The sequence below is a fragment of the Lissotriton helveticus genome, chromosome 7 (assembly GCF_964261635.1).
Source record: "Lissotriton helveticus chromosome 7, aLisHel1.1, whole genome shotgun sequence".
Classification (NCBI taxonomy): Eukaryota; Metazoa; Chordata; class Amphibia; order Caudata; family Salamandridae; genus Lissotriton; species Lissotriton helveticus.
Genome location: NC_136068.1, coordinates 1,702,363,581 through 1,702,382,702, shown reverse-complemented (window position 1 = coordinate 1,702,382,702; position 19,122 = coordinate 1,702,363,581). Strand labels below are relative to the sequence as shown.

General features: G+C 48.9%; 1 pseudogene; it reads left to right on the top strand.

Annotated features, from left to right (window-relative positions):
- LOC144769647 (IgGFc-binding protein-like) overlaps positions 1-19,122 on the top strand; it is a 1,000,379-nt pseudogene that overhangs the window by 53,655 nt on the left and 927,602 nt on the right.

The window sequence follows — 19,122 nt, the reverse complement described above, 5'->3', positions numbered from 1 at the left end:
TGGCCGAAAGGGCTGCTGGGGTCTGGCCGAGAACACTTTGACAGTACTGGTGGACTGGGTCGCGCATGTATTCCCTGAGAGCTGTTTATGCCCTGCCATTGAGTCAACCCTGTCCCATGTCAATGATTCATTAAACTCCTTGGATTTCCTAAAATTAACATCATACTCTTTCCATGCGTCCCCAGGGTACTGCTCACTCCACCCCGCAATCCTACTCTGGTAGCAAGCCATTGCTGCATGTACATCAGGAGTGCGTTCAGTCGTGATAGCGGTAAAGACCGAGAAGGCCCGGAACCAATTAAGCAGAGTCTCTTCTACCCTGAATCTAGAACATTGCGCCCTCCATTCACTAGGGTGCATCCATTCCTTTAGTGTCTTGGCATGTTCCATCTCCCTATTATCCAGCAACAGGGAGAAAATATATATATACTTTCCCGCCCAAATCATCTCTTTTACAGTCTGGGAAACATGCTGCGCTAAATCTTCCCTCCCGGACGGCATTGACCCGTCGCTCAAGAGAGGTAGAGCCACCTCCGTACCATTTCCGGACACTTGGGCCGATGCAACTCCGTTTCCGTTCAGCTGGGCGGCATTAGAACCTGTAAGGGGAGAAGCAGAGGGCCCTGCAGCACTATCTGTGGCAGTCGCTGCTCTAATCTTTTCCAATAATTTCGCCGCCTCTGCGGAATGATCTGATGCGCCCCCCTTCTGTAACCAAGGCAACACTGCCGCCAACTGGGCTTCCAGCTCGGGGGGGATTGGGGCACTCACAGCTGGCACTACAGCAGGCACACCCACCCCACCCGTGGTACACCTAAAGGAACTGATGGCGTTATCGTGGTTGGCACCGGTACTACTGGCGTGGGGGGCGCCACCAGTGGTGGCACTGGAACCACCTGTGCGGGAACCAGGGGGGCACCCGGGAGCGGTGCCACCAGAGGGGTTACCGGGGGCACGACCGGGGCCTGTGGAGGCATTGGCGGCGCAGGGGCGGAAGGACCTGAGGGTGCCAGCAGAGGGATTACCGGGGGCACGGCCGGGGCCTGTGGAACCAGTGGCGGCGCGGGAGCTGAAGGACCTGAGGGGGGGCGTGGGGGCGGTAGAAACACTCCTCGATCTCTTGGCCTTGCCCCTCTTAGGCGGGGTGGCGAAATCCCCCCTTGGTAAAGGGGGCGTAATGTGACGCTTGGGCCTAACTTGTGGCTCCGACGGACCATCAAGCTGTTCACTAATGCGGTCCAACCTTTCTCCAAACTCATCGACCTTCCCCAATCTCTTATCCATAGCGGTCATTCTACGCATCATGGCCTGCATCATCACCTCCATTGGTGTCCACTTTCCCCCTTTTGCCCCAGTCATCTTGCCGCCCAATGAAGCTACACTCCTACTTAACGTTCCCTTAGTGCACGTGTGCACTTGTACCTGTTCAAAGATGGAGGATGTACAAGGGGCTGTAAGCACCATGCAACTATGACCGCAACACACCGGCTTGCCCGATTGTCCGGGGCGAGTGAACTCTAACGTAAACTCACCCGGCGGCCACCAGAAGCAATGAAATGCAAGCCCCCCGCTCTCCTCTTACCCACCGTGGAAACCGGACACCACCCAGCGTTCGTTGAACGTCCAGAACCCGCGCGCCCGCAACTGCAAAAAGGCCACGTACTTGTGTCACCTAAAATGAAAGGCAGGTTACTAATATGCTTTGGTGAATTTAAATTCGCAGAAAACGGTTTCCACGTCAATAATATGCTTTTAACACAGTATAAACATGAAGAAACAGGTATTTTGCCCAATTTGTGCTGCTAGGAGACAAAGCGCCCCGAGGGGGCTAAGCTGGTGCAAGTCCGAGAACTAATGAAGTTCCCAAATGCCCTTTGAATACCGTACCCTTTGCTTATAAATTCACAAGAACACAGCTGCGATGCACATAGTTCTCTAGTGACACCTCCCCTAAATACAGCCCCCCGGAATCTTCAGCCGCTTTAACCTCACTGCACAACTCTCTGGGCTAAGCATGAAATAAAACCCCTCACAAAAGAAATTGTACTACCAAGTATTCAGCCAGGGCCTCTATAACCTGTATTCCCTCTATTGGTCTCCCATCCACCTGCTGCCCTGGTTGACCCTGCTTCGCTTCACACTTGTGCAACCTGCAACAAACACAACCGAATCCCCAGCCCGATCCCTGGTGCTGCGTCGTCCGCTTCACGCTACCCAAATACGATCGAACTTAGGCACCCACTGCTTGGTACCCCCCACCCCACGCTTTCCCCACTACCTTCTTGGCTGGTACACGAGTGCAAACCAGCCCCTTACGACGCCGACCGCTATCGTTTCCCACTCCGTGATCGAACCGGACTCAAAGGCACCTCGTCCCCGACTCGTTCCTCACTCCGTGTCCTAGAAACAAAACGAGCCTGTGCGTCCCCTATCACCGATCCGACGACAACGACGCCCACTGCAGCCGAACTCCACGGGGACCTGTAGGGGAACAAAAGAAAGAAAAATCAGGCAGCCCCGAGCGCGGGGCAAGACCAGTGTGGGGGAGCGTCCGGGCAACAAGGGCCATCGGAGCGCTCCCCCCGCCTTTATTCCAGGGGCGCAGGGAGGGGGCAACACGCCCCCTCCACCTGCCCCTTCAGCAGCCCGCCCCCCCTGACCCGGAAGTCTTACTTTGCCTTCCGGGTCACGGTCGGGTGCCAGCCAATCGGTGGTGGGGCGCACACCCCCCCGTCATCACTGGACGCCGGGGGGGGTCACGCCCCACCACCAAGAAGCAGGAGGAGGGGAGGGCCGCCGCACCGCCATGCGGGCGGGGGGCCAATGGCCCCCCTTTTCAATTGTAATCTATCCTCCTCTAATGCCACCAATGTGGAAATACGATATGTGAATGAGTCAATCTTTTTTAAATATCTTTTATTTGCATTTAAAAAAAAGAAAATAAATGGTGCAAACCGAATTGTGCTCAGTGAGATATTAAACATGTTAACAACTACCACATGATCTCAGGCCATCCCATGTTGTCGCACTGAACACTTAAGTTAAGCAACGCATACATGACTGAGCAAACTTGCTAAGCCTCCAGTTTCCCTCTGCTGGGCCTTTATCATGCTCCTGTTGGGCATGACTGAGCTAGAATGTCTGATTGAAAGCAGCCTATCAGAGGTTTCTATTTGGCCTCAAATTTTTCTGTTCGAAAGTACCCTATCAGAGGTTTCCACGTGGCCTCAAATTTTTCATCATATCACGCATATCAGTGTAATCCTTTCCATGACATTTAGTGACCAGATTCTCCTTGACTATTTTGTGATACCTGGTGCACGTGATTTCTTTTAATGAGGTGCTAATTCCTGTTTCGTTACTGTAAACATTGGTGATATAACTATCCAAGTTAGTATGGCTTTCCTATTGCGTCGGCATAGGAATTACGATCTTCTGCATGGAGTATCCAAGAGTGACTGCTTTTGCTGGCTGTAGAACTTTGTACATTTCACCTACTAGTCAGGGGTAAAGGACCTGTGCTCCTCCTTTCAACATGAAGAAATTGGTATACTCCTAATTGGTATACCTAACTTACATATAAATCCCTAGAATCCCTAGAATATGATACAAAATGTACCTAGGGCTTGTAAGGTAAATAACACAAATGGACTGCAGGACCCATTGTGCCATCCGCTACAGTGACAATGTAAAATCTACCATTGTAGCCTGACTTTGACTGTTTAGGCATTGCAATTTGACCTTGTTAGAAGGTGGTTCTGACACTATGGGCCACCAAGAGTTTTCGCTTTTAGAGCACCTAATGGTTGAGCTTTTACTGTGGGGGTGCCTCATAAGTTGGGACTCACCCACAGTGAACTCAGGATGTAAGAGACTGCATGGGGATTTTACTGGTGTCCTCCTGACTTGTCCAGACCACTGCGCAGCAGCTGGAGTCAGGGACACCGCGCTGGTTACATGCAGACACATGTGTACATGCGTGTGCACACGTGTAGGGGCTGCGCAGGGGTGTTTCCTAGCGTGCGCAGTCCAAGAGATCAGCTACAGAGTGAATGGTGTGGCAGGACTTATGCAGAATTGGGTGGTGACATGGAATATGCTTAATAAACTGGGAAGGAACAGGCCAGGGAAAATCAGTGTGTTTTACTGTTTTTAACTTCATTGTTCCCCTATGGTGAAATGGAGCCCTTGGGTTACATAAAGCCTACAGATTCCAGACACGCAGTAAAGTCCACTGTAGCGGATGTGAAAAGTAGTATTCTGCAGAGCCCAAAGTCATATTGGTACTGCTTTTGGGTCATGCAGAACTGTCATATTTCCCTGAGCCGACCATGACCAGACCCTGGCTGAGGGCTGACCTCAGCAAGGTGGATTGATAACCTTTCTTCAACAAGCTAAGGCATCCTCTCCAGGAAGAGAAGATGGGTGGGGCTACAGGCTCATCCATCACTGGATGCCAGGCACCAGGCTCTACGAGGAGGGAAGACAGCGTGGAGGGGGAGAGGTTTCAGAGAACATGCGGCCAGAGACACTGGACAACGCCATTTTGAACCAACCCAGAGGCTGGACAAGAAGGAGGTAGCAGGGGCCGGGAAGTGATGTGTCGCTGTTTGATAGAACCAACAGAGACTTCCTGCCAGCCCCCTACTCAACTTTTAAAAAGTGCCCGCAGAGGAAGAGAAGCTCTCTCGGGGGTGTGGTCTGCTGGGGGGGTGAGGGGCTGGAGCCTAGCAATGGGCAGTTGAAAGGAAAGACCCCCTGAATGCCCCCCGGGCCAGAAGAAGAGCCCAGGACCAGTGCGCAGAAGCAGGGGCCTCTGTGCAGGGAGAAGGGAGGCCCAGGAGGTGAGCCAGGCGAAAGGCTGGCGCAGGGAGCCAGTGAAGACTGCTTCCTGCAGAATGCGGTATCAAAAACAATGGTCATAGACCTTGATTTAAGATAGAGTTAATCTAGTTTATAATAATGAGTTCCTTATTTTGAGCTTTCCCTCATTTGCTCACAGTATTCAATGCAGAACTTTTTAACTGAGAATGCAACAACCCAGATCAATCTGATGGAGAATAAACAGCTTCTTTTTGTTCTCTCAAATGCCAATAGACATTTTGGAAGTCAAAACAAGTTGCGACACATTTGGTACATCAAGAGGATGCTCATAAGAGCGTGCAACAAAGGAGAAGTGCTCAAGAATTAAAGGAGTGAATAGAAAGAGCGAGAGTTGGTGACATTTTAAAAAACAAGGAGAAACATATACTGGTTCAATGGTTCTCATATCTTGACCACATAACGTATTTTACACACAGTATTTTTAACATTAATGTTTGACAATCAGAACTCTTTAGTTGCACGTTTTTGCAGGTTAGAAATATACATGGTCCAAGAGGGTGTATGGGGGGGTCGACGTTTCGACCCGACTTAACGCTTAGGGGTTAGTAGTGGCCTCAGCCTGCGGGTCTTCTTCAGGACAGGGGGGCAACCTCAGTACCAGAATGGTGTCAAACTCCTAGAATTAAATGGTAGTATGTCAGGGTTGTTAATAGAGCAGAATTCATTAACCGTCTGTGCTAGTGTTGCACTGTCAGTGACTTACCTTTTTTTTATTTTTTATGTGGGGATCAAGGTAGTCAGAAATTCAATATTTCAGGTTGGGATCTTGGGTTCCACCAAGACCTATGTTTACATCTGTGGCTTGTCCTTAATCTTGGCTGTTTCTAAATCTGTAGAAGGAGGGGCTTAAGATTAGACCCTGGTATGCAATTATACTAAAAATTATTTATCATGCTGGGGGTACATCACCACTTACCCCATTAGTTATGTCAGATCTATTCTTAGCGTGTGCTTGATATGTTCACTGCAGTTTCCTAGTTTTCAAGATTCCATTAGGGTGGGTGGTGACCTCATCTGGAGTGAGAGGGACTGCCATGAGTATAATTCTCAATACTAAAAGTAATATTAATGTCACCTATGGGGCGCCGAAGGGCAAGCACTTACCCCAGTAAGAAGGCTTCCTCTTCTTCAAAAATGCCAACGGTCAGTATTAAGAGAAGGTAGGCATTAATAAGGGCCTGTAGATATGCAGGCGTAGATAGGACACTCAGCCATGGCATTGTGTCTTGTGGGAAAAGCATCTCACCTGAAATCACGGGCATCTCCATCCCGCCTCGGAAAACGGACAAGAAGTGGTAACGCCGCGAGGACGTTATAAAATGTTTTATTGACATACACGGCCGCCGGTAACGGCGCTTTCCCGCACGCCGATGTCAATGCGTGTATGAGCAAGGGAGGAAAGACTCCAACTGGAGTTTGTCTTAACGTGCATTGAGAGCACAATATTCCATGTTAGCGATCTATGTTCATCTATTGTGTGTTGTGGCAACAATAATCCATAATTACATACAAGTTGGCAATACTCAACATTGGCCTATGAAGGCAGGTGTCAGCTAAATATTACAATTGTATCCCTCTGTTGCTTCAGTCACACCGTGGTTATGCGGTTAAGAATTTATGAAAGAAGCGATTAGTTATACTATGTAAGCGAAGATCAATATGGTTACATACATATGCATAGTAAGGAAGGAGTGTTTAGTTATACATAGTAAGCGATAATCAACATAATTACATGCAAGTACAGTTACGGTTGGGTATCCTAGTATCATTCCAAACTGCTCGATCAATGTAAGGTAGCGAGTGGGACATGCACAAAAATCAAGTGTACCTTTTTAGACAATCAATAGTTGGCAACGTGGTCGTATGTCTAAAACGTGGGGAGAAGATCATAACCAACCAGGCGTTTGCTCAGTGCCATAACAACCGGTAATGTAACATTTTAAAGAGTTCTAACTACTATGAAGACCGTCTCAATAGTCGTGTCGCAGAATTAGCCATTATTCAAGACAGAAACCTGTTTGTTCAGCTCCTCATATTTGTTGAGGTCAAGTGCGATCGTGTCAAACATGTGTGAAGCGGAATTCGCGGGTATTCAGAATGTTACTGAAATTTTCACCCCTGGGGTTGGGTTTGACCTTTTCTATCACCCACCACGTAATGCTGTCATGTTTGTGTCCAAACCTGGTGAAGTGGTCCACCAGGGGTGCTCACGGAGTTTGACATCTAATTCGACTGCAGTGCTGCAAAATGCGGCATTTGGCTTGTTGTACTGTTTGGCCTATATACATGAAGTTGCATGGACAGATTATGGCATATATGACTCCTGCACTGTTGCAGTTAGTGTGCTCTTGTAACTCATGTGTCTTGTTGTTATGTGTAAATTGTGTTGTCTCCTGTACCAACGGGCATGCTTTGCACTGCCCACATTTTGTGTGTCCCTTGATAGGTGGGAGCCCCCATAGAGTAGTCTGGTTAGTAGTAGGGGTGAATGGTAGTAATGACTTCACTACATGGTCTCTCACATGTTTTGCTTTCTTGTAAGCATGTAGTGGTGGTGGTGCGTTGTCAAGCTCATCTGACACTAAGTGCCAGTGTTCATTGATCATTTTCTTCACTGCATTGGTCTTAGTAGAAAAGGTAGTGACACAGACCAGTCGGTCCTCACTGTCCTTTCTATTTATTTTTGGCTCCAAGAGATGTTCCCTATGATTGTGCCATGCCCGTTTCCGTGCCTGTTTCAATAGTCGGATCGGGTATCCCCTTTCTGTCAAGCGTGACAACAAGCCCGCTGACTCTGAGAAATAGTCCTCTTTTCTAGAACAGTTTCTACGCAACCTCATAAATTGCCCAAAGGGTAGGTTATCCCTGAGGTTGCGTGGATGGTGGCTTGAATAACGCAAAAGCGTATTCCTGCAGAATGCATCCTCTTGGAGACCTGGAGGGTGCTCCCAGTGGCAAGAAGATCAAGTAATGGGGCAGATAGGACCCCCAGGGGCTGAGATATGGCACCCAGAAGGTAGGCGACCATCTGACCCCTGAAAAGACCGACGAAAAAGCATGTGGGGCTCCGCCGCTGGTCTCAGAGATGCCCCCGGGGTGGGTCAGGTCCTGGGGGCTGCCCCCCAAAGAAGTAAAAGTGGGGAGCGCCGTCACACTCCCCGTGAAGCTCTTTGAAGAGGGCCAGAAACCCACACTGGCCCCTTGTGACTCCAGAGGGAGGGGGGCCCCATAACAAAGTGCGGGAGTGCTGTTGTGCTCCCTGTGAAAATGGCTCCACGCAGGGCGTCAGGAGCCCACCCTGGCCCCTGCTGTTGCTGGTTGCGGGGGAGCACTGTCGTGCCCTCGATAATGTCCAGGGGCCCGGGACCCTATCCCCGGCCCCGAAGCCAAGTCGGGGGCACCAGGAGCCCACCCTGGTGCCCGTCAAAACCGCAACTGATGGCGTGCTCCCCGCAAGGAGGAGGAGGGGGCTCGGGGTCCCATCCCTAGGCCCCGGAATGACTTGATGAGGGGGGGCACCGTCGCACCCTCCGAAAATGTCCGGGGCCCCATCCCCGGGCTCTGTAGAATGAGATGAGGTCGGGGGAGTGCCGCCGCACTCCCCCGCAGAGCAGCTCGACGGGAACCGAGGACGCGTCGGCCACCTCCTGCAGCAGCACACAAGGGTACTGGCCACGCTGCCCTCCAACGCGCAGGCATGCGGGGGTCCCGGGTGGGACCGGGACCCCGAAAGGTCCCCAAAGAGGTGCCAGGGACCCAGGTGGGACCGGACCCCCGGAACTAAGCAATCGGCCGGGGGTGGGCTCCCCAGCGGTACACTCACCTGGGGGTCCGGGTGGGACCGGCCCCACCACCAAGGATGGAACGAGGCACGAAGCACCCAGAAAAAGTGCAGCGTAGCTCTCCCCAGAGCAGGGGGTGAGCTGCTGTTCTATCATGCATAGGTTCTCATAATGCCTTGCAGGCCAGGAACAGCCTGCAAGGGTAAATCAGCATTTTCTCAGCTTGTGGTGGCCCCAGGAGAACTGGGTCACCACCAAATTTGTTGAAAGGTGCAGGTGGAGTTGCATTATAAGCCCAGTCTCCCCAGTATGAAACCAGAATTCCCTCCCTAAGTGTCATGGGGACTTGAAAAGTATAACCAAGCAAGGGCTCAGCCAGCAATTTAACATGTTCTGGGCTTTAACTTTTTTTCTACAGCTGAGAGTGTATTGAGAAGTGCAGCCAGGAGTGAAGGGCTGAGTGGGGGATGTCTAGAGAAGGGCATTCCCTAGAGGTGGAGAGGTGTAATTACACTGACATGCACTTACTAATGCCTATTTCTTTCAGAGGGACTGAAATTTACAGTGTTTAATGTGAAGTACAATGATAAAGGTGATGTCATAAGCAAAGTGGGGTTATGTTGCCAGACATTCCTGGCTTAATATGCGTAATCCTGTGATTTAATCTGTGATGCCTGTAGGGGATGTAATTGCAGTGCATTCTAATGAGCCACAAATGTGCTGAGTACTGTCATTCTAAAGTGTGCTTAAACATGTGTTCTTGCTGCTGCACTTAGGTGAAGACCCCAGACTGCTAGCCCTTAAGATATAGAGGTGCATACTTTATGGTCAGTAGGAGATGCTCAGTCAGGGTCATGGGTCACCAAGGCAGTTGTACCCATTTTTTATGCTTGTTGTGGTAATGGGATGGGTCGCCACTGGGATGGTGCCAGTGCACAGGGCCCACGCCCCAGGTTATGGTCAACTAATGGCATTGGGGGCAAGATGATGTGCATACATGGGAGTGGTGGTACTAGACCCCCCCGGGATGGGTGGAGATGTTATGCAATGTCACAAAGTAATTCCAACAGCTTATGTATATTTGAAAATGGGTGCATAGTATTGAGTAGTGTGTATGTTTAATAAATGCACTCTTACTTTTACAAAGCAAGGTACAGACTGGACAATCAATTATGGAGTGTTATTTTTGCGCACCTGCAAATGGTGATTACTAGCTCACGCCATCTCCCTTGAGTAAGCCTCAGACTGCTCTGCAACGCTACCCTCTGAGAGTCAGGCTCTACAATTGGGTGTCCCAGTGAAGGACAAATGTAGTCATGTTATTTGTGCAGGCCTCACAGATGCTGCCTCGTTTTCCAACAGACCTGTCAAAATAAACCCTTTTGCCAGGTCAAAACCACCCTTTTAAATATTAATAAGCCACCCTTACGTGGACCTTGAAGTCCAAAAAGCAGTGTGCATTGTATTTAAAAGTAGGACATATGGAGATCTAATGTTAGCATGTCCCTACAATGACAGGCACCCAAAAGCTATTTTTCGCTGGCAGTCCTAAAATCCAAATCAATGGTGAAGTCTCAATATTAAGGACAAATGATTTTTAGAAAGATACGTTTTCCGTGTCGGGTGTTCCTGGACTCCAAAATTACATTTGGTCTCCCACTTCTGCCAGCTAGTAATTAGCATTTTATTAGGTGTGAAATGCTTCCCAGGAACAAAAGGCTGGCTTCTCTGCCTCGGAACCTCAACAAATATGGAGGGTGAGGGGTTTTTTTTCATTACAGAGTCACATCCTGCTTGAGTGTTAAAGCCTGCTTGAAAGGTCTACTGAGTTTATATATAACACTTTTGGGCACACCTGAAAGGCCAAGGACAATATGGCAAGCTAATTCTTGTTTCTCCACCATATGGTTGCTGAAGGACCTGCTTTGACCCACTTTTGTCTCTGGATTTTAGATATAACACAGAAGGCACAATTCAAAGGAAGGGAAACAGGATGCCAAACCAATATAGATATAGTGTATCCACTGTTAGGTTGCTGGAAAAACAGACTTTTGTTCTATCAGACTTCTGGTTCTGGGTTTATTTTGAGTACAGTGGCTGCCCCAAGCAGGATTTAAGCATTAGATGTAAGAGGACATTTGGATTACCATAGTACTCTCCCAACACACACATATCCAACACTCAGAGCACAAATTTAGTGTAGCTAAAGACTTTCACCAACTTAAAAATGCCCAAAGGGTTAGGTTTACCCCCCAAGGAGACATTCCCATGCAGGCATAAATGTGACACATGTTTCAGAACACTCCTAGATCTGAGGAAGATCAAAAAAGAAGTGTACCTGCTGTCTGCGACCTGAGAAGAACTCTGAAGAACTTGCCCGGATCTCACATGTATCCACAGCAAAGAAGTGAACTCCAAGTGCCATAAGGCTAAATGGTGCAACAAGCTACAGGAGGCTTTTCTTGCTACTGCCCAGCTGATCAGTGGTAACTGCCATTAGCCTCTGCTTCAGACCCAGTGAGTCTCTAAGTGATCCCTGAGGTCATGGGGGCCTTTTGAATAGTACTCCTGTGGTGGATTAGGACTTAAAGAACAAAAATTCGAAGTAAAATCTTTAACCAGGATGAACATTTTGATGTAGGTAACTCACACTCCATCGCAGTCAGCATCAAATTGCATCTAAGTCCTAGTCTACCACAAGCATTAAGTATCATTAATCATTGATGCTTCTTTTTTTAGTCCCTATTCACCTCAGTCTTCAATATCTACTACCTCGACCCTTAATTCGAATCTTGCCCATGGTTGGGTGCAAGTATAGACTTTGCCAAAAAGGGTACGTCTCTGTCAACTTGTTCAAATACTGGCAGCTACATGAAGGGGGCGGTAAATGTAGCCAGAAGAGCTATATGGCCGTAATCTTTGGGCAAGAAACATGCTCTTAACATTTCCCCTCCCCCAGTTACACCCCGGCTCAATTCAAAAGTAATCCCCATAACCTTTTCTTCTTAGATATTTTCCCCATGAAATCTATTTTGGACATGTAAAATAAGGAATCTTGCCACTCAGAGTGTTCCGGTCAATCAAACACTCAATTAGGGGCTTGTAAAAGCATGGCTACTCACCCGTGAGAATATCAAGGTGCTGGAGGACAGGGGCTGCTGGTTGGACTGGGTGGAGGATCATTCGAAGAGCCAGGTCTTGTTGTCCTTCCTGAATTGGGTCACCGATGCGGAATGTCTGAGGTGGAGGGGTAGGGGGGTTCCAGGTCTTGGTGGCTAGGTAAGAGAATGACCTTCCTTCAGTTCTGGTCTTGTGGATCCTGGGGATGGAGGTGAGGGCGAGTTGGGAGGATCAGAGTTGTATGGCAAGTATATGGAATGTGAGCCATTGGTTCGGATATGCTGGACCTTCATCATGTAAGGTGTGAGTGAGGAGCTTGAAAGTGACTCTCTTGTTGACTGTGACCCCATGGAGTTGTTGTGGTACAATAAACAATGGTCGCAGTGGCAAATGATTCAATGTGAGAAATACAGCATCCCCAAGAAATCAATTGTTACAATTTGTCGTATTCAAAATATGCTGGCTTATACAGTGGCCAGCATAGATTGTCTGGACATTTTCTTTAACAAGCACAGGTGCTTCAAAAGGAAGGGAGGAGAAGGTGCTCAGAAAGAGGTGTGCACTTGTGAGGGTTGTAGGAAAGAAAGGCGATGTGCAATGATTACAGCAAAGGACTGATAGAAACCTATCCAGCCACATGAAGGCAAATTTACATATCCACATAATATCATCGTAACATAGACAGTTCATTTCTGTTGTCTGTACTTGTCCATTAAAAAGAGACCTTCTACGTTTCGATCCCCTTGCTGTGTGTAGGCTGATTAATACTTACAGTGGGGTCTTTATCAGGACAGGGAGGAGACATCTATGATTAATTAATAAGGTATCATTAATCTGGTCATCGAAATATGAAAATTAATAGTAATTTGCTGAAATGACAAAAAATGTTACCATTTAAGACCGGCTAGAAAATTCAAGCGATCGTTTTCAAAATAATAGGGCCCATAGGATCCAGCATCATAGAAGCGAAAGGTGAGGACATGTAATGAGCTTTAAAAGAAAAGAACATGTGTAAGCACCAGTACACATATCTGAAAGGCACATCTCTCAAAGGACAAATTCCACAGCCACTTACATTGTTTTTCGGCAAACACGTAAAATTAATATCCCTATGTCCCATGGTTCAGCATTATAAAGTACATGTTATCATGGGTTGTGTCGGTCCTCTATCTAATTGATTAAATAAATAAGTGAGGAGGACCATAGTAGGCAATAATAACAAAAAAGTACTCATGGAATAGCGCGTGCTATCCTAAACAAACTTACTTTGTGCAGGCATAAAAGGTGCAGGTACACCATGATCAGTGACCTAAAAATTATTATCTGAAATTACAAAATGCGAGAAAACCTCATAAGGATCCATGTTGGAATGAGTTAGGTGGTCAATGTGGACAAATGATATTTCTTAAAAAGTGCTCAAGGGAATGCCGCTTACCTGGCCATGGTGCAGGATCATTAGACGAGCCAGGTCTTGAGGTCCTTCCTGAATTGGGTCAGCGATCCAGATTGCCTGAGCTGGAGGGGCAGGTGCATTCCAGGTCTTGGCGGCGAGGTAAGAGAACAACCTTCCTCCAGTTCTGGTCTTGTGGTGCTGGGGATGGAGGCGAGGGCGCGTTGAGAGGATCAGAGTTGTCTCACGGGTATGTGGAATGTGAGCCAGTGGTCCAGATATGCTGGTCTTTCATCATGTAAAGCTTTGTAGGCGTGAGTGAGGAGCTTGAAAGCTGCAGCCACAAGGAGTTGTTGGACTTGTTGCATGATGTGGCTACGGTTGGGGATGTCAAGGACCAGCCAGGCTGCAGCGTTTTGGATGTGCTGTAGCTTTTTTTGCTGTTTCTGGGTGATGCCGGCGTAGAGTGTGTTGCCGTAGTTGAGTCTGCTGGTGATGAATGCTTGGGTGACCGTCTTTCTGGATTCTGTGGAGATCCATATGAAAGTCTTTTGAAGCAGGCGGAGCATGTGGAAGCAGGCTGAGGAAATTGCATTGATTTGGTGGTTAATAGTAAGTGATGAGTCCAGTATGTTTCAAAGGTTGCATTTGTGTTCCGTCGGGGTGGGGCGATCCCAGAATGGCTGGCCACTAAGAGTTGTCCCAGGGTTAAGGGGTGGGTCTCGGGATCAGTACTTAGGTCTTGTCTGAGTTGAGGCAACTGTATTTCATCCAGGTAGCAACAACCTTCATTCCACTGTGGAAGTTGGTTCTGGTAGGTTGTGGGTTCATTGGTGAGGGAGAGGATCAACTGGGTGTCATCGGCGTAGGAGACGATGTTAAGTCTGTGGCTTCGGACAATGGTTGTGAGGGAGGGGCTCAGGGAGGAACCATGGGATACTCCACAGCTGATCTCTGTTGGTTCTGATAGGAACTGTGGTAGTCTGACCTGCTGGGTTCGGTAGGTGAGGAAGGAGTGGATTCAGTCCAAAGACTTGTCACGGATACCGGCATCATGGAGTTTTGTGATTAGGGTGCAGTGGGAGACAGTGTCAAAGGCAGCTGAGAGGTCTAGCAGAATAAGAGCTGCAGTTTTGCCACCGTTGATGAGGGGGTGGATGCCATCCGTGGCAGTGAGCAGTGCAGTCTCTGTCTGTGGTTGCTTTGGAAGCCAGATTGGGAGGTGTCCAAGACGTAGTTAACTTTAATGAACTCAGAGAGTTGAGCGTTGATGGTCTTCTCCATGACTTTGGCTGGGAAGGTGAGGAGAGAGATTGGTCTGAAGTTCTTGAGGTCTTTTGGGTCTGAGGGTGGCTTCTTCAGCAGGGGGTGGATCTCAGTGTGGTTCCAGTCGTCAGGGAAGGTGGTGGTTTCGATGGAGCACTTAATGGTGCGGCAAATCTCGGGGGCAACGGCGACGGCTGCTCTTTGGAAGATGTGGTACAGGCTGGAATCTCTCAGGGCTCCTGAGGGGATGCTCTTCATGGTCTTGAGCGTGTCATGGTCCATTTGGGAACGGTCTGTTGGGGTGCGGCTTGGTTGTGTGTGATGGTGGCGGGTGTGGTGGTATGTCGAAGCTGTAATAGATCTTCCTGATCTTGTGGTGGAAGATGCCAAGTTTGTTCTGGAAGTCTTGGGAGGGCCGAACGTCTGTGGTCTCGCTGTTGGGCCTGGTGAACTCCTTGACAATGGAGAAGATTTCTTTGCTGTTGTATACGTTGGCGTTGATTATGTCTTGGAGGGATGTTTTCTTAGTGGTTTTCAGGAAGAGGTGGTGTGTGTTGACAGCGGTTTTGAAGGTTGCATGCGTTTCTGAGGCTTTGTTGTTCCTCCATCTCTTCTCGAGATGTCTGCTGGTGTGTCTGGACTCATGGAGGACAGGAGTGAACCAACTGGCCTTCTTCAAGTGTTGTTTGCCTGGTCTTTTCTTGAGGGGTGCCAATGCAATTGGAGATCCATTGGTGAAGGTTACGTGCTGCCGCTGCGGTGTAGGCATCCGTAGGCGTTGGTGGAGTGTTTGTGCTGTGGGAGTTGGTGTCCTTGATCCAGCTGTGACGGGGGTCGATGATAACGGTGGTGTACGGGGGAAGGCGAAGGTGAGATGCATGCAGTGATGGTCAGTCCAGGAGAGTTCAGAGGTGTGGTTGTAGCTGATGTTCCAGCTGGCGGAGAAGATGGGGTCGAGCATGTGTATGGCTGTGTGGGTCAGTGTGCTGACTAGCTGCTTGAGTCTGATGTTGGCAGGGTTCTCCATGAGGCAGGCGGTGTTCTGGTCACTGGGGTTTTCCAGGTGAAAGTTGAGGTCTCTGAGTAGGATGTAGTCTATGGATGAGACCCTGTGGTGCAATAAGGTCTACAATGGCATCAGTGAAGGGGGACTCAGGCAAGGGGGCCTGTAGATGAGGGTGCTGTGGAGTGTGGTGTTGGGGTTGGTCTAGATCTGGAAGTAGAGGTTGTCGTTGGGTGGTTAGAGTGCGTGGTCAGTCAGAGTGTGCTTGTGTGGATGATGGCAATGCCTCCTCCTGTGTGGTCGGAGCAGTCCTTGTGGGTGATTTTTAGGCTGTCAAGGATGGCGATGGTAATGTCCAGTCCGGAGCAGGAGCTGTTCCAGGTTTCCGTGAAGAAAGCGATGTCAGGAGAGGTGGCATTGAGGAGGTTCCAGATTGCTGTGGCATGTTTGAGGAGGGATCACACTTTGAGGAGGATGCAGTTGAGCCAGAGGGGTGGACTGATGGTTGGCTGAGCAGCGAGAGGAGATGGTGTGTTGGCGTGGCTGAAGGTGCAGTTTCAGTTCTAGCAGGTGAAGGGTTCAAGGGTCTTCATTGGTGATGCTAGATGGCAGGCTGCGTGGCACCCAGGGTTGAGGGCAAGGAGGGTGCTGGCATCGTAGCAGTGGCGTGTCTGAGAAGCAGGGTCCCGGTGTTGATGGGTGCAGATGTCTTGCCTTTGGTTTGCCTTTGGTGCATCAGCAGTGCAAGCACGCAGGAACCACCATTAAGTAGTGCTGCGGTGGTGCTGGAGAGCTGGAGCGGGAAGAGACACTGGAGGGAGGATGGAGCCGCGGGCTATCGAAAAGGGGGAGAAGACAGGAAAAAAGGAAGACCATGAAGAAAAAGCAAAGCCAGAGGCAGAAACACAGAAAAGAAAATCAGAAAGAGGGACAGATACTGCAGAAAGCGGGACAGGAGGGCAGTCAAGCAGCAGAGAATTGACGCTCTACTACTGGACCATCAAGGATGAGACGCATGTGGGTGAAGGAGTACCTCAAATTCCAGACATTCTGGTCGGTAGTACCAGCAGCAGCAGATGGGGACAGCAGCAGCATCTACCAGATGGCACTGCGCTGTAGAATGAGCAAGTCCACTAAGAGATAGTGTGCTACGCTTTCACCGCACGGCGACTGCCATCAAGTAGTGGTGCGGGGGGCTGGACAGCTAGGAGGTGGGAAACATGGGAGTGGCAAGGGACACTGGAGGGGGCAGGCCGCGTGGATTGCAGTAGCAACAAGGGAGAGATCAGGAAAAACTGAAGAAACCTGAATAAAAAGCAAAGCCAAAGGCAGAGGCCGAAAAGAAAAGAGAAAAGTAGAAAGAGGGACAGATACAGCAGAAAGAGGGACAGGAGGGCAGTCAAGCAGAAGAGCTGTGACGCTCTACCACTGAACCACCAGAGATGAGGCACAGGCAGGAGCCTGCCAGTAATAGAGGTCCTCAAACTCCTTACCTCCGGGTCAGTAGCAGCAGCAGCATCAGATGGGGACAGCAGCAGCAGCTACCAGATGGCACTGCAGAAGGAGCAAGTCCACTAAGGGATAGTGGACTGCACTTTCACCACGCAGAAGCCGCTAGTAAGTAATGCTGCAGGGGGCTGGAATGCTGGGAGGTGGGAATCGCCGGAGCGGGAAGGGACACTGCAGGGGGTGGGTCTGCGGGGGATTGCAGCAGCAATGAGGGAGAGGACAGGGAAGAAGGGAAAAAAAGAATAAACAGCAAAGGCAGAGGTAGAAAAGCAAAATAAAAAGCAGAAAGAGTGACAGAAACAGCAGAAAGAGGGACAGGAGGGCAGTCAAGCAGCGGAGCAATGATGCTCTACCCTGGACCACCATGGATGAGGTTCAGGCAGGAGCCTGCAGGTGGAGAAGGGCCTTGAACTCAGTAGAAGCTGATTGGGACAGCAGCAGCAGCTACCAGACGGCGCTGCGCTGTGGAAGGAGCAAGTCTACTAAGGGATAGTGGACTGCACTTTGACCATGCAGAAGCCGCCTGTAAGTAGTGCTGTGGGGGCCTGGAAGCAGGGGGATTGAGAGGGGGGCTGCGATGGATTGCTGTGGCAATGAGGGAGAGGCCAGTTAAAAGGAATAAAAAAGAATAAAAAGCAAAGGAAGAGGCAGAAAAGCAAAAGAGAAACACAGAGAGGGACTGAAACAGAAGAAAGAGAGACAGGAGGACAGTCAAGCAGCAGAGCAGTGATGCTCTACCACTGGACCACAAGGGATGAGGTGCAGAAGTAGTTACCAGACGGTGCTGCACTGTGGAGGAGCAAGTCCACTAAAGGATAGTGGAGGTGTGGGGTACCACACACCCACTTACAACAAGTTTCCCTTTTTGCCAGTAGGATAGAATAGAACAGGAGGTCTCTGGAATTTCCTGTAAGTCCCTCATCCACCCCAAAGATGATCGATGGAGGGCTTACTGTAGGAGGATGGCTTAGTATATGGTGCACACTTATTTAAGTGAAGCACTTTGCACTAATCCAGACACCCCTTATGGGAATTATAGAGGTCTTAGACAACCTTAGAAAGCTCTCTAAGTGGTAGCTATGAAGAGCAGCCTTCAGGCTTACTGCAGAAGGTGTGTGTTAAGCAGCTTGTTTTACCAGAACTAATCATATACTGTAGGTTAAATGAAAAAGAACCACACAGTGTAGTTATAAAAAAAAATAGCTATACTTATTATACACACTCACTAACCCATTGGTACATCTCCTACCCAGAGATATCAACATAATACACACAATATTTCAAATGTCAAACAGGTAAGTAAGCACAAATACACAGTGGTCTCCAGGGGGAGACCAGGCCATTTACTAAAGAAGTGGAATACGAACTGAGACCAAAGTCGAGACTTAAACCAGAGGAATGTGTCAGGTTCCATTAACGTTGCATGGGAACATCCACAGCGACACCTATGGAATGCCCCATTCATGCTGAGTTATGTGTGAGAGGGAACCAAATTTACAAGGCGATGAAAAGGCAAGCAAGTGACTTTGCATGGCTTGTAAATAGGGACTGGCTCACTTAGCTGCCGGTGTGTAAATAAAAGTGACACTCCATTGGAGCAAGGGGCCTCGTAAGTGAGGCCCACAAAATCCTAGGTGGTCATCCAGAAGAGGCAAATTCTCTACACAAGCAATCAGCATAACTGTCACAACAGATACTGTCTTTTAGATTTCAGCACCAGTTGTGTAATCTATCCACACCTTTAAAGGTAGACAAATAGTTTAAATTGTGTAAAGCCAAACATGAGTGGATCTTAACAAAAGGATTGAGCTCCAGGCAGCTGTGCTTAATACATGTTTGCCTTGCAAATGTTTAGGGTAACCCCTACACATTTTGTCCAAGCTTTTTGCGCATGATTTTTTTAAAAATTTCACATTCGGAATATTGTGCAAAAACTGAAACGCTAGTGTTTGCGCGAAAATCATACATAAAGGAGCTCATTACGATGGAAAGCTACCACCCCGCACCATCTCGGACACAGGACTGATCGACTTGCGGTCGGCGGTTCTGACCACCAGATTACAATGAGACAGAATACTGTTCGGTCGGATTGCCATTGTTTCCTATGGGAGCTTGTGTTACGCCCGAGAATCAGCTATAGCACAGACTCCTATGGGGAAATGGGGTGA